The 16158-nt window shown below is 37.4% G+C and overlaps 1 long non-coding RNA gene across 6 annotated transcripts in view; it reads right to left on the bottom strand.

The window, feature by feature from the left end:
• Positions 1 to 16158, bottom strand: part of LOC110259931 (uncharacterized) — a 563371-nt gene that overhangs the window by 343000 nt on the left and 204213 nt on the right. The window contains exon 5 of one of the 6 annotated variants that reach the window (XR_014840785.1): positions 4943 to 5030. The exons of the other annotated variants lie outside the window; for them this stretch is intronic. This is a non-coding gene — a long non-coding RNA (uncharacterized LOC110259931). The remainder of the gene's footprint in view (positions 1 to 4942; positions 5031 to 16158) is intronic. 6 annotated transcript variants of the gene reach the window in all.

Below are 16158 nucleotides of genomic sequence, written 5' to 3'. Positions count from 1 at the left end.
CATTAATGTGCACTGTGATCCTCCAAGAAGCTACTTTGTACCAAGAACCTGTTCACCATACTGGCTAATACATGAAGATTACTTTTGGGTGTGGGAAGAGTGGTAGAGAACCAGTTGATAAACAAATACCAAATAAACAATAAAATCAGAGGGAGATAAATACTACGAAAAATATAGTAACTAAGAAGAAGAGGTAGAGAGAAACAAGAGTTGCTCTTTGAGGTAGGCATGTTAGAGAAGGTGACATTTGGGCAGAGTTCCAAATGGCATTAGGGATGACGGGGGAAAGTGGTGAGAGAGGTTTAGAGAGGGGTCAGGAGCTAGGTGGTCATGTGACCATTAGGTCATGTGACCTATAGACCATAAGAAGTTATTGGGTTTTTGCTCTTACTGTATGGTCAGCTAAGGGGGATTGAAGGAAGAAGGAAAAAAAAAAAAAAGGGACAACTTGCTCTACCATGCAATGAGGTCTTGGAAGCCAGTTTCTCCTAGGAAATATGGTGGATGTATCGGCCTGAAAATAGTATCTCAGAAAGAGAGTAGCAAAGAAATCTAATCATGAAGGCATATGAAAAGAAAAAGTCATAAAAGAGTGGTACTTTGGACAGAGCTGTAACATGGTACAGTAGAAAGGCGGGACAGGCCAGGCTGGGGTTAGCATTGAGATCGTATGGACCTGAGTTCATGCTCCACGTCAACCATTACATGAAATGCAAGGAGCACTGTATGCACATGTGTAGGTGAATATAGTTTTTGATACTGGCTTTAGAAATGCCTCCTGGAGAAAACTATAATTTGAAAGGATAAATGCACCCAAATGTTTATTGCAGCACTATTTAAAATAGCTAATCACAAATGAACCTTTCCACAGAAAAGAAAATCATGGACTTGGAGAACAGACTTGTGGTTGCCAAGGGGGAGGGGGAGGGAGTGGGGAGGATGGGGAGTTTGGGGTTAATAGATGCCAACTATTGCCTTTGGTATGGATTGGCAATGAGATCCTGCTGTATAGCACTGGGAACTATGTCTATTCACTTATGATGGAGCATGATAATGTGAGAAAATAGAAGGTATCTATGTATGTGTAAGTGGGTCACCAAGTGGTATAGCAGGAAAAAAACTGTATTGGGGAAATAATTAAAAATAAACAAATAAAATAATGCTAATATGAAAAAATAAATAAATAAATAAAATAGCCAAGACCTGGAAGCAAACTAGATGTCCATCAACAGATGAATGGGTAAAGAAGATGCAGTATATTTATATATTCCATATACATATGTATGGAATTTACTCAGCCATAAAAAGAGTGAAATAATGCCATTTGCAGCAATGTGATGGACCTAGAGAGTATATTACTTAGTGAAGTCAGACAGAGAAAGGCAAATATCATATAATATCACTAACATGTGGAATCTTAAAAAAAATACAAATGAACTTATTTATAAAACAGAAATTGACCCTCATACATAGAAAACTTATGGTTCCCAAAGGGAAAAGGGGATAGGGGAGGGATAAATTATGAATTTGGGATTAACATATACACAATACTATATATAAAATAGATAAGATTAACAGATACACAATACTGTATATAAAATAGATAACCTTCAAGGAGCTATTGTATCTCACAGGGAACTATACTCAGTATTTCATAATAACTTATAAGGGAAAAGAATCCAGAAAAGAATGGGTATAACTGAGTCACTTTTTTGTGTACCTGAAACTAACACAACATTGTAAATCAACTATACTTCAATAAAAAAGAAATGGTTTATTTTACGGAATTTATTTATTTTTTTAAACACAAAGAAAGGTATGGGTTTCCCCCACACTTTTACCTCCCATTCACTTCTCCACCTTAGCTCTCCCACCCTTCTCCCTCCACGGAAATTGCTATTTCTAATGATCTCTATGCTGTCAACCCATGTGTTGGTCTTTATTTCACTGTCTCCCAAGAGCCCTTGTCAAGCCTGCAAGGGCATCTGGGCTCTGCTTCTAAAACTTTCAGGTATCCTCCTATCCCCTTAACCAGGCCTTTACTTTACACCTACCTGCTACTCTTCTTCCTCTACTTGACTCCAAAAGGCAGCATTGCTCAGGCTTCAGCCCTGGGTTCCCTTCAAGTTCTTTCCCTTCCCTTCATTTTCCATGCTAGATTCCCAGTTAATCTAAAAGCTCTCAGAGTTGGACTCAACCAAAATTTGACCATTATGTCTGCCTATTTACCAGCTGGAATATGAGAGGAAAGTGAGTCTGTATGGCCTGAGGGAGGAAGCAGTGTGTGGTCTTGAGCAGGTGCTAGTGAAGAGTAGGATAACAGGAATAAGAGAGGATATTTAACCACCGTGTTGCTTATCACAGTGTGACCATAAAGGTTTTGAATTGTTATTGATGACCTGCTTGCAAGGGTCCTGCAATATGGACAGTTGCATTGAAAAATAAAAGAAGGGAATTCCTGTTGTGGCTCAACGGTAATAAACCCAACTACCATCCATGAGGACACAGGTTCCGTCTCTGACCACTCTCAGTGTTAAGGATCCAGCGTTGACATGAGCTGTGGTGTAGGTTGCAGAAGCGACTCAGATTCTGCATGGCTGTGGCTGTGGCATAGGCCTGCGGCTACAGCTCCTACTCGACCCCTAGCCTGGAAACTTCCATATGTCACAGGTGTGGCCCTAAAAAGCAAAAGAAAGAAAGAGAGAGAGAGAAAAGAAGAGAAGAGAAGAGAAAAAAGAAAAGAAAAAGAAGAGAAGTATTATTGGCTTCAGGCTTCAAAGCATCCAGAATTATGCATAATTTCTCAGCCAGCCTCAGTGCCAGCAGCAAGAAAACATCAACAATTTTTTAATTAGGAGTAAGTAGAGGCAGCCTCCCCTGGCCTTAGTTTTATTTTATACTCTAAATTCAAGGCACTGGGAATGTAATACACCCACAGTTTTGATATCATTCAAAACCAACAGTTTTTTCTTAAATTATCACAGGTTAAGGCTTTCTTCATTTATATGCATTATTTGAGAATTTTATACAGAACACATGAATATCAAAGAAAGCTTTTGAGTTTTTTTCAAAACTCATTCCTTTCCACTGTTAAAAACAATTACAAGTTCTTGTACTGAAAACTTTCTAGCTGTTTTGTTAACTCTGTCTGTTTAAATGTTAAAGGCAGATGGATAGATATGAAGACAAATGAAGAGATTAAATAGGTAGGTAGGTAGGTAAATAGAAATAAATACAAACAACTGTGTTATAGCATAAGAAAAAAACAAATAAAACCATTACTTCATTTAATTTTCATAGCCCTTCTATATGGAATATATAGTTCTTATTGCCATTTTACACAAGCAACTGAAGCTGAGGGATGTTGAATGATTCACTCCAGGTTACTTAGCTTCAGAATGGAGGAGCCACTGATAATGATCACGATGGTGATGATGATAGCAACACATTATCATCTTTTTTTTTTTTTTTTTTTTTTTTTTTTGGCTTTTGTCTTTTTAGGGCTGCAGTTATATGGTCGTTCCCAGGCTGGGAATCTAATCGGAGCTACAGCTGCTGGCCTACGCCATAGCCCACAGCAACGCCAGATCCTTAACCCACTGAACAAGGCCAGGATTGAACCTGCAACCTCATGGCTGGTTCCTAGTGGGATTCATTTCCACTGCGCCACGACGGGAACTCCAACACATTATCATCTTTGTTGTCTCCTATGTGCTAGGCATCGTATGTGGCATTAAAAAAATTTTTTTTTTTGCTTTACAGGGCCGCACTTGCGGCATATGGAAATTCCCAGGCTAGGGGTTGAATCAGAGGTATAGCTGCAGGCCTAAGCCACAGCCACAGCAACATGGGATCCAAGCCATGGCTGTGACCTACACCACAGCTCAGGGCAATACTGGATCCCAACCCACTGAGCAAGGCCAGGGATCAAACCCACATCCTCAAGGATGCTAGTAGGAGTCACTTCTGCTGCACCATAACAGGAACTTCCTATATGTAGCATTTTATAGGCATTATGTGACTTAGGCATAATAAATCTTTATCCCTATTTCAAGGATGGAAACTGAGATGCAGAGCAATCCCACAGCATGGCCAAGGTCATAAAGTTATCATGATTAGAATCCAGGTCCACCTGATATCAGTGGCCAGAATCTTTCCATTGCACCATGCTTTGTCTCTACTGGTTTGGCCCTTTGAAATTTTAGTTCAGATTTGTGTCAGAAGTTATCAACTTTGTCTTCTTTGACTTCAGAAATCTGTCAAAGTTTATGAATCTATTTCTGTGTTGTTCTTTGTGAGGATTGCTTATAGAAGTTACAGATATAGAGCATCAAATAGGCTCAGCTCAGAAATACCTCCTGGGTTTTATATTTTGAGATTTGAGTAAATAAGGGCCTCTTTTAAAGTGTAAATACCACCTGAAAGTGTTAAGCCTATTAGAAAGTCACATCTTAGTTTTAACTAAGATAATCCAATTTATACTTGAGTGGCATACTGAATGAGTATTGTAACTGCGGCAGAATAGATCAATTTCTCCTTTTCCTTTAGTCTGGGACATTGCAAAGGAAAAGAAGGAAGAAATAGCCAGGTGTTTTTTTGGTTTTTTTTTTTTTTTTTTTTTTTTTTTTTAGATAAGCCTTTTCATTTTAGCATAGTCTGGGATTTACAGAAATACTTTGAAAATAAAATAGCCCAGAGTCATCATTTACCCCACATCCAGAGGCTCCTATCATTAATGTCTGATGTTAATATGGTGCTTTTGTCACAGTTAGTGAACCAATAGTGATACATTATCATTAAATTGATCTCATAATTTATTCTTATTTCTTTAGTTTTTACCTCAAGTCCAGTCTCTGTTCCAGGATTCCCACCCAGAGTACCACATGACATGCCATCGTGTTCTCCTTAAGCTCTCTGGGCTGTGACAGTTTCTTAGACTCACCTGGTTTGTGATGACCTTGACAGTTTGAAGAAGGCTGGTCGAGTATTTTGTAGAGGGTCCCTCTCTTCAGATTTGTTTTATGCTTCTACTGGGGTTATGAGTTTAGAGGAGATAAGAACACAGAGGTAAAATGCCATAATACCGAGGGTACATGCTTTCAACAACTTGTCACTGTTGATATGAATCTGGATCACTGGGCTGAGGAGTGTTTTACAGGTTTCTCCTCTTAAACCTCCTTTGATGCTGGACTCTTTGGAAGGAAGTCTTTATGTGGAGCCCATACTGCTCTGCCTGGGAGATGTGTCTATTTCCCCCATTTCTTTAATTATGTATTTATGTCAGCATGGACTGGCATCTATTTATTTTTTACCTCGAGTTATAACTTACTATTACTTTATTGTTTCATTGTTCCGACTGTTCTAGTTTTGGCCATTGGGAGCTCTTTCAATTGACTCCTGCATGTCTTTAACAAATCCCCATCAGTGTGGGCAGTTTTACTTATCTATTTATCATTAATTTATTTATTTACTTATCTGTAATTTCTGGTACCACAAGCTACTCCAGGGTTATTTTGTATATTTTTTGCCCAGTCTTACAGTAAGCCATTTCTCCAAGGAGTGCTGAAATGTTTTATTGGAGCTAAGAGAAACCAAACTTCTTGGAAAATGTATGAGAAATTAAGATATGGGCTCTAGGACTGCTTGTTGCTACTGGGGAGCTGCTTTTAGGTATTTTCAACTAAGAAGGGATTTCATGTATTCAGACTAAATATATACACACACACACATAGTTATCTACGATTATTTCTATATGTAAACATCTGAATCTATATTAAGTTAAATATGCATTCATACTAATGCCTGGGTGTATTTTTTAAAATACCAATGTCCAAAGTTCAGCCCAGGTGAACTAAACGAGAATCAGGTAAATCTTTATCAAGGTAGACGGGGAGAGGCGTCTTCCCCAGCTTGGGTAACTTCTTGAAAGCTCCCCTTCAGGGGACTGAATGATGCCATGAGCCTTAAGAATCACTGGTAGAAACAAAACAGTGGACATAAAGGAAATGTGGATTTTTTTTTTCTGGGACACAGCATATTTAAATTAATAGTGGATGGAAGAGTCAGAGTATTTTCCTAACACCTCCTACCTTTCTGTTCTCAGAGGTGTTTTTTTTTTTTTTAACTTTTGAATTTGATTCAATATTCATTTATCAAACCCAGTAACAGCAACACTGATATATTATATACAAGCAGAAATGGCGTTGTCCTAATCTTAGAAAAAAATCAAGATGGGAGAAAAGACCCACATATGTGAAAACTGCATACAAAGAACATTAGCATCATTTTATTCACAAACCCAAGGAGACTGAGAACCACCTGAACACATACAGATAGTGGAGTACCTTTGATATACAAAATTCTGTGTAAGGCACCTATATTAGGACAGTATCATAATAATAATATTCACCATTAAGGAGCTCCCATTGTGGCTCAGTGGGTTAAGGATCTGCCTAGTATCCATGAGGATATGGGTTTGATCCCTGGCCTTGCTCAGTGGATTAAAGGATCTGGCATGGTCACAAGTTGCAGTGTAAGTTGCAGACATGGCTCGGATCTGGTGTTGCTGCGGCTATGGCAAAGTCTGGCAGCTATAGCTCCTATTCGACCCTTAGCCTGGGAACCTCCTTATGCCACAGGGGCAGCCCTAAAAAGAAAACAACAACAACAACAACAACAAAAACCTAAAAAACCAATATTCACCATTCAAAATAACAATAAATTGAAAACAAACTGTGTGTTATAATGAGAAAAAAAAATTTCTGGTCTTTGTCCTGGCACAGAAATTCAAAACCCTTTAAATTTTATGAGTGATGGGCATGTCACTGTATGATAATGAGGAGACTTATGCCAGAGTCAGGAGCTGGTCACTAGAAAAATCAACCACATGATTAGAGGGGTGAAACTTTCAGCTGCCTGACCTCTGGGCAGAAAAGTCCTGGAATCTGAATGTAATCACAGTCAGGTAATGAAACCTTGGTAAAATCTCCGAACACCAAGGTTGAGGACGTTTCCTGGTTCATTAATGGAACCTCTCAGTTCAAACCCAGGTTGTTCAAAAGTCAACTGTATCTGAGTAATTATATTGTTTCTTATATGAGAATTCTCATTAATAAATATAGGGGAAATTATATAATTTAAAAATTTTTATTTTTCAATCACTAAAAGTGGTACAACCAATGCTTCCAGATATGACTAAGGAAGAAAACAGTATTTTCCAAGAAGCTTTTTTTTTTTCCCAGAAAAAGAATGAATGTGAAAATAATAATGCTTCTAACTCTAACTACCAGTTTATAGGAAATAAAGGAAATGGAGGAAGTTTTTAAAGAGCCACAAGAATATATTCAGCTGAACTTGGGATATAAGAAATTCTATAAGACAGTGATTCACGTCCTTTAACCACAAATAAATGGTATGAACAAAAAAAAAAAAAAAAGAAGGGGGAAAAGACTAATTATCAAGGTTGTATTCTAATATACAACAATTATAGTTAAAAATGTAAGGATTGTTTGGATTCTGATCTCAAAAAATATAACTATAAAAAGACATATTAGGACAAATGTAGAATTGTGAATATAAATCAAATAGTAGGTGATACATAAGAAATAGTTTCATAAACTATTTTTTTAATAGTTATGAGCATCCACATAAATGTTATCTAAAGTTTAAAATTTTGCATAAGAGATTATAGCTGGTAATATTCAGTTCTATTTAAAGTGCTCTAACTTATTGCAATATGAAAATCACTTCAGGTGTATAAAAACAGTTAAAACATTTTGATCAAAAGAATCTATGTATTTGAAACCTACCTAAGGAGGCAAAATACCTGCACTCCAAAAACTATAAGATGTTGATGAAAGAAATTGAAGCTGACACAAACAGATGGAAAGATATACATGCTATTGAATTGGAAGAATCAATATTGTCAAAATGACTATATTACCCAAGGCAATCTACAGATCCAATACAATCCCCATCAAATTATCCAAGGTGTTTTTCACAAGATTAGACCAAATTTTTTTAAATTTTAATAAAAACACAAAAGACCCCTAATAGCCAAAGCAAACTTGAGAGAGAAAAATGGACCTAGAGGAATCAGGCTTTCTAACTTCAGAGTATACTATAAAGCTACTGATAACAGAGCAATATGGTACTGGAACAGAAACAGAAATAAAGAACAATAAAACAGGAGAGAAGGCACATAAATAAACCTATACATCTGTGGCCAATTAATCTACAAGAAAGGAGGCAAGAATTTACAAAGAAGAAAAGAGATTCTCTTTGATAAGTGGTGCTGGGAAACTGGACAGCTACATGTAAAAGAATGAAATTAGAACTTTTTATAATACCACACACAAAAATAAACTCAAAATGTATTAAGACTTAAATATAAGACTAAATACCATAAAACTCCTAGAGATAAACATGGGTAGAACATGCTTTAACAGATTCAAAAAGATATTGCTTCTTATTTCCATTTTTCTAGGAAACTAGAATAAACAAATGGGCCCTAATTAAACTTAAAAGCTTTTGCAAAGAAATAAAACCATAAACAAACCATAAACAAAAAGAACCTACAGAAATGGAAGAAAATATTTGCAAATGATGTGACTGACAAGGTATTAATCTCCAAAATATACAAACAATTGATACAGCTCAATATCAAAACAACAAAAACCTAATCAAAAAACGAGCAGAAGGTGGCTCAGTGGTAATGAACCTGACTGGTATCCATGAGGATGTGAGTTCAATCCCTGGCCTCACTCAGTAGGTTATGTATCTGGCATTGCCATGAGCTGTGGTGTAGGTTGCAGGTCCTGCATTGCTGTGGCTATGGTGTAGGCCAGCAGCTGTAGCTCTGATTCAACCCCTAGCCTGGGAACTTCCATATGCCACTTGTGTGGCCCTAAAAAGCAAGAAAAAAAAAAAAAGAGCAGAATGTCTAAGTAGACATTCATCTAAGAAGATAGACACATGGCCAAAGGCACATGAAAAAAAATGATCAACATCACTAATTATTAGATAAAAGCAAACAAAAACTACAATGATGTATCACTTCACATGTGTCAGAATGGCCATCATCAAAAATTTTACAAACCCCGCAGAGGGTGTGGAGAAAAAGGAACACTCCTACACTGTTGGTGGGAAGATTAACTGGTACAATCATTATGGAAAACAGTATGGATGTTCTTTAAAAAATTAAGGAGTTACCATATGATCCTGCAATCCCACTCCTGGGCACATATCTACAGAAAACCAGAATTTAAAAAGATAACATGCATCTTAATGTTCATAGCAGACTATTTATAATAGCCAAGACATAGAATCAACCTAAATGTTCATTAACATATGAGTGGATTAAGAAGGTGTCGTACATATATACAATTGAATATTGTTCAACCATAAAAAGAATGAAATAATGCCATTTGCAGCAACATGGATAGACCTAGAGGTTATCATACAAAGTGAAGCTCTCAAACACAAATATCCTATGATATTCCATAGATCTTAAAAAAAATGATACAAATGAACTTATCTACAAAACAGGAATAGACTCACAGACATAAGAAACAAACTTATGATTACCAAAAGGGAGGGAAGGGGAGGGATAAATTAGAAGTTTGGGATCAACATATACACTACTATATATAACATAGATAACCAGTAAGTGCCTACTATATAGCACAGGGAATTACACTCAATACTTTTTAATAACCTATAAGGGAAAAGAATCTGAAAAGGTGTGTCTGTGTGTGTATAGCTGAATCACTTTGCTGTACACTTGAAACTAACACAACATTGTAAATCAACTATATTTGAAAGAAAGAAAAAATAAAAAGAAATATCAAGATTTACCCAGAAAAATCAGTTAACTTGAAAAGTATATTTTAGTCCTTTTTCTTTTAATCTGAATAAAGCCAAAATTTTCTTGTGCAAGCAGATTTGTTTTTCATTTCAAGTTTAGGTTATGGTGCGTATATGTGTGCATGCACAGGCCCGTGTATTTATCGCAGAAATTTCTAAGTAGACTTTTTGATTCATAGAAGCACACAAGCTTTTATTCACTAACACATATCTCCTGTAAACTGTGATGAAATCTTTGAGTTCCTGAAATATCCCAAATCAGATGTACAGAACAAAGACAACATATATCTGAGTCAAAACCAACTCTGAAAGTAAATAAGCAAAATATCCTCAAATGAAGCTGAACAACATTCGAAGCTGAACAACATTCAAAGCTGCTAAGCCCCCAAAAGAGACATTTTAAGCCAAATGTAGAATTTTGAATATAAACCAAACAGTAGATAATATATAAGAAATTATTGTGAAATTTGTCAGGTATAAGAGTATTACAGTTATGCTTTTAAAAGATTCCTTATATGTTAGTGATGTTATTTACAGGTGAAATGCTCTATCTTATTTGCTTTAAAGTAAGACTGAGAAAAAAAATAACTCCTTAGTGGGAGCAGTGGGTTAAGGATCCAGCATTGCTGCAGCTGTGACTTGGGCCACAGCTGGCCCAGGAACTTCCACATACCGCAGGTGCAGCCAAGGGAAAAAAGAAGCAAACAAACAAAGAAACCTGGTCCCTTCATCTGTCAATGGACATTTAGGTTGTTTCCATGTCTTGGCTATTGTGAAAAATAATATATATATATATAATATTCACATATATATGTATATATATGACTGGGTTACTATGCTGTATAGCAGAAATTGGCACAACACTGTAAATCAACTATACTTTAATACAACAAATTAAGCAAGGGGAAAAAAAGAAACTAGGAAGAGTAGCTGAACCAAGAGTGGCAAATGTCAATAATGGTTGTATCTGGGTGATTAGTACATGGAGGTTCATTATACAGTGGCTCTATTTTGGTATATGCTCAAAATTTTCCATAGAGAAATTTTCAAAAGGAAAAAATAACAATTATTCACAGACCCATTTGACTAAACACCCCTGTGCCAGGTCCTGTACTAGAATTAGGGATACAAAGATGAGTTATCCATGGATTCTAACTTCAAGGACTTTACACGGGAGTACAGGAGCCCAAGGAGTGAAGGCATAATTACCATACAGGTGCATGTTCCCACTGGGAGGACTTTGGCAAGCTGTGCACTCCTTCTGATGACCTACTTATGGTTGCCCTTCCTCCCTCAAAAAATTTCAGCCTTGGGGCACCTGCCCTTCTTGGAAATACTGTCTGAAATCCAAAGGGTGGCAAACCTAGGAGGCCAACTATGGACCAAGGCAGTGAGTGGTGGACAAGCCAACCTTCCCAATGTGAGTTATCATAGGTCTGGGCTGTCACTCAAAGAAGGAGCAGCTTCTCCAAATGATATTTGGAGAACATCAAGCCTTCATGACAGCTGGTGGCTGGGCACACTGGACTGGTACTTGACCATTAGCTGGATCAGATAAGCCATCAACAATGCTAATCATCTGATCAAATTGGAAAATGATTCATTGTGAAAAATAATATACATATATTCATATATATATGTATATACGACTGGGTTACTATGGTGTATAGCATAAACTGGCACAACACTATAAATCAACTATCATTTTAAAAATTAAGCATATACACAAGGGAAGAAAAAAGAAACAAGTGAAAGGCTCTGGTGCCATCCATGGTGGAAAACACACATTCATTAGCACACTTAATATGTTCATCAACAGAAACTATTTCCTAAACAGCTAGGATGTGCCCTGCTTTGTGCCATGTGCTTTGTATATGTGATATCTGTAATGCTCATTAAAAACTTGCAAGTATTTTAACACATTAGAAAACTGAGATTCAGAGAATTAAACTAAATTTCCCATGGAAAAACAGCATTTAGAGTTTGTTCTGTTTTGTTTTCAATCAATCAAAAAGTTTTAAAGAACAATGTGTAGACCAAGCAAAGCACACATCTGTGGGCTAGTTCAGCCCCCTGGATGCCAGTTTGAGATCTATGTTCTACTTTATGCTTCTACCAAATGCAACCTCTTCCTAAAAGGTACATTTTTAAAATTTCTTTATTCTCCAGCTACAAAGTTAAAAGAATTCTAGAGCCCTGAGTTCTAGGGCATGAAACTCAAGCCAGTTCCACTCTTTTCTTCAGATGTTATGGAATGACCAACTTATACTTGGAAATACTCATTTCTTGGGCAATGTATATTCTCTTTCCCTTCCTCTAGGGACACTCATCCTTTGTAATGGGTGAGGGCCCCCCGCTTATGACTTCATATGGCTTTATTTATTTCCTTGGAGGCCCCATCGCCAAATGCCATCATATTGAGTTAAGACTATTTAACATATGAATCTGGGAGGGACACAAACACTCAGTTTATAGGACACTATAAATGTGAGTTGTCACAGCTGAGTCTGGCAGGTATGCAAACCTACTGGCATCAATGTGAAACACTGGGACACGAAAAAATGTCCACACAATACGCAAATTCTGCATCTGGACACAGATAGGGATACAAAGAAGCCAAGCCATCACCAGTTTCAGGCCCAGGAAATAAATCAAACATTTGCATCTGGGAAAGAAATTCTGCTTCTTGATTTGATTGTAAAAATTGCCTCTCACAAATAAGAGATCAAACTAGAAATGCATATCAAACCTGATGCAGCCTGACCTGGGCCAGCCAGGAAGGGAATAGGTAAATTATATATCCTCCAAGAGAAAAGTCTGCACAACTCTCTTGACCAAAACCATGACAACAAAAAAAGAAACTTTATCCAAGAGCCTAAAGGATGTGCTACCCAGAGGCCGTTCTATGAACAGGAACATTACCCCATTAAGTTCAACAACATGATCATCCCATTAAGTTCAACAACAATTTTATCAAACAATTTCTGAATTGGCCAATTATCTGACTAAATCAGGACTGGCTCACCACTCAGCTGTGGCAGGTTAGAAAATGATACCAACAAAGGAATGGAAGTTTTAGGGTCAGTGTAGACCTAGGTTCGAATTTCTCCTGCATCATTTACAAATTATCTGCAAAATCCATTATGGTGACGGATGTGACCCACTTGAATTTACTTTTCAGTGGAGGTAATAGTATATTTCTCCTAGGATTCATTGGAACAAAATATGTTGCATGCTTCCTACATGCCAGGTACTGTGCTAAACTTCTATAACCTTCACAACAACCAGTGGAGTAGGCATTATTTTCACCCCACATTACAGACAAAGCAACTGAGTCATGGGGAAATTAAGTAATTTCCCTGACCAAGTGCACACAGCCAAGTGAGAGCTCAGTGAGAGAGTAGGTGACACTTAGCTGTTTCCATGCACCCGAGGCTCTCTCAGGAAATGCTTCCTCAACATGGAAGCAACGTAAATGCCCATCGACAGAGGAATGGATAGAGAAGATGTGGCACATATATGCAATGGAATATTACTCTGCCATAAAAAAGAATGAAATAATGGCATTTACAGCAACATGGATGGACCTAGAAATTATCATAATAAGTGAAGTTGGTCAGATGGTGAGAAATAAATATCATGTGATATCATTTACATGTGGAATGTGAAAAGAAGGATACAAATGAACTTATTTAGAGAACAGAAATAGACACACAGCCTTTGAAAAACATAGTTACCAAAGGGGACAGGTGGAGGGGGAGGGAGGACTGGACTGGGGATTTGGGATTGGCATATGCACACTGAAGTATGTGTAATGACTGGCCAGTGGGGACCTGCTGTGTAGCACAGAGAATTCTACCCGATATTCTGTGATGATCTATGTGGGAAAAGAATCTGAAAGAGAATGGATGTGTGTGTATATGTATAACTGAATCACTTTGTTACAGAGCAGAAATTATCACAACCTTGTAAATCAACTATACTTCAATAAAATGATAAAAAATTTTTTAAAAAAGAAATGCTTCCTCCTCACCCTCCGTTGTTCTAACTGACACTAACAAACTTTGGGTTTAGGCAGTTGAGATGCCTTTAAAATGTAAATATTTTAACCAGGACAAATACCACATCAAACCATATCAGCCATAAAATCCAATTAGCTTAGAGTCTTTTTTTCTAAACTTCTCCCAAGATAAAAAGTCACTTGAGATTCTTGATGTCTTTCCCCTCTTCCTAGGACCCTGCCCTAGAGACTGTGAAGCAGTGTACTGAGCTAGGAGACAAGCCATTTTTATTCTTAACAAGCATTTCAAGTGATGCTGATGCTCGAGGAAGCTAGGGAAACTGGCATACCTGACACACCCCCACGCCCAGGGAGAAGAGACCTGTATGAATTATATGGCCATTCAAACTGCACCATAGAATCATACAGCAAGAAAGGATAGTAAACATTTAATCCCATCCTTTCATCTTATTCATGGAGAAACTGAGTCCCAATGAGGGGAAGTGACTTACCCAAGGTCATACAGCCTAGATACGGCATATTTGGAATTTGAACCAACATTTCCTGACCCACTTTCCTTTATTCTAACATCTTTGGGACCAGCAGGTATAGGTTGGGGTAAGAGGTACAGAGGTAGAAGTGGTAGGGATAGATTAGGATAATAAAGCAATTAGTTTAGAAATCCCGCTAGGGGATTAAAGACAGAAAGGGAATTCTAAGGGTGTTTGGGAGACTGTTGAAAGCTAATGACCACACAAGAAAAGAACCTAGTAATCTAACAATCTATTCTACCTTGAAGGAAGACCAGGTTCACTCAAGCCGCAAGTCCTGAGTGTTAAAACACAAGACGATAGATATGAGGTCTTAATTGTGTTACATGAAGTCAGGAAGTTGAGGACTCTTTGAAGAAGACTCTTGAAAGAGCATTTCTGCATGTAGCCTAGATAGGAATAGAGGTGAAAAGGGAAAGAAACTAGGCAAAAGGGGACATTATACTGAAACCTGAGATGAATTACCATATTTTAGTATATATCACCACCCTTTTGCTAATGTACATATGATTTAAATAGTGCCATGAAAGCCCTGGCTAGACCATAGAGAGTTAAAAGAGGAAATAATGATGCACGCCTTGATGTCTATCAAAAATGAGGAAGAAGGTGGTCTTCTCCTCTCCCTATTTGTCTTTGATTATAAAAATGAGGCACTCTATGTTTTCAGGGCTACACTTCCTTGCATGCAGGCTTGTATTTCTCATAAGCGCCCTATGCTAATAAACTCATTCTTTGCCTACCACTTAGCCTCACACTGAATTCTTTCTGCATAGAGACAAAAGAACCTGAGCTTCAGTAAGTCCTGACACCAGGTGAGCAGAATAGACATTTCTCTAAAGAAGACATATGGATGGCCAAGAGGCACAAGAATAAATGCTTAATATCACTAATTATTAGAGAAATACAAATCAAAACCACAATGAGGTCTCACTTCACACAGTCAGAATGGCCAGCATGAGTAAGTCTACAAATAACAAATGCTGGAGAGGGTGCAGAGGAAAGGGAACCCTCCTACACTGTTGGTGGGAATGTAAATTGGTACAACCACTATGGAAAACAGTATGGAGGTATCTCAGAAAATGATTCATAGAACTACCATATGATCCAGCAATCCCACTCCTGGGCACATATCCAGACAAAACATTCATTAAAAATGATAGCACCCCTATGCTCATTGCAGCACTATTCACAATAGCCAAGATATGGAAACAACCTAAGTGTCCACTGACAGATGAATGGATTAAGAAGATGTGGTACATCTACACAATGGAATACTACCCACCATAAAAAAGAACAAAATAATGCCATTTGCAGCAACATGGATGGAGCTAGAGACTCTCATACTAAGTGAAGTAAATCAGGAAGAGATAAATACCATATGATATCACTTGTATCTGGAATCTAATACATGGCACAAATGAACTTATCTACAGAAAAGAAGCAAACTCATGGACATGAAGAATAGACTTGTGGTTGCCAAGGGGAAGGAGGAGGAGCAGGATGGACTGAGAGTCTGGGGTTAGTAGATACAAACTCTTGCACTTGGAATGGATAAGCAGTGAGATCCTGCTGTAGAGCACAGGGAACTATATCTAGTCACTTGTGATGGAATATGATGAAGGATAATGTGAGAAAAAGAATATATGTATATGTGTAACTGGGTCACTTTGCTATAGAGCAGAAATTGACAGAACACTGTAAATAAACTATAATTAAAAAAAATTTTTTTAAGACAGTTTCAAA

Source organism: Sus scrofa, chromosome 3 (assembly GCF_054392235.1).
Source record: "Sus scrofa isolate SSC_HxYL_T2T_F1_AM1 chromosome 3, Sscrofa_HxYL_maternal_Yorkshire_Landrace_v2.0, whole genome shotgun sequence".
In the NCBI taxonomy this organism is placed as follows: Eukaryota; Metazoa; Chordata; class Mammalia; order Artiodactyla; family Suidae; genus Sus; species Sus scrofa.
The sequence above is the reverse complement of the archived record's forward strand: the minus strand, read 5'-3'. Positions and strand labels throughout refer to the sequence as shown.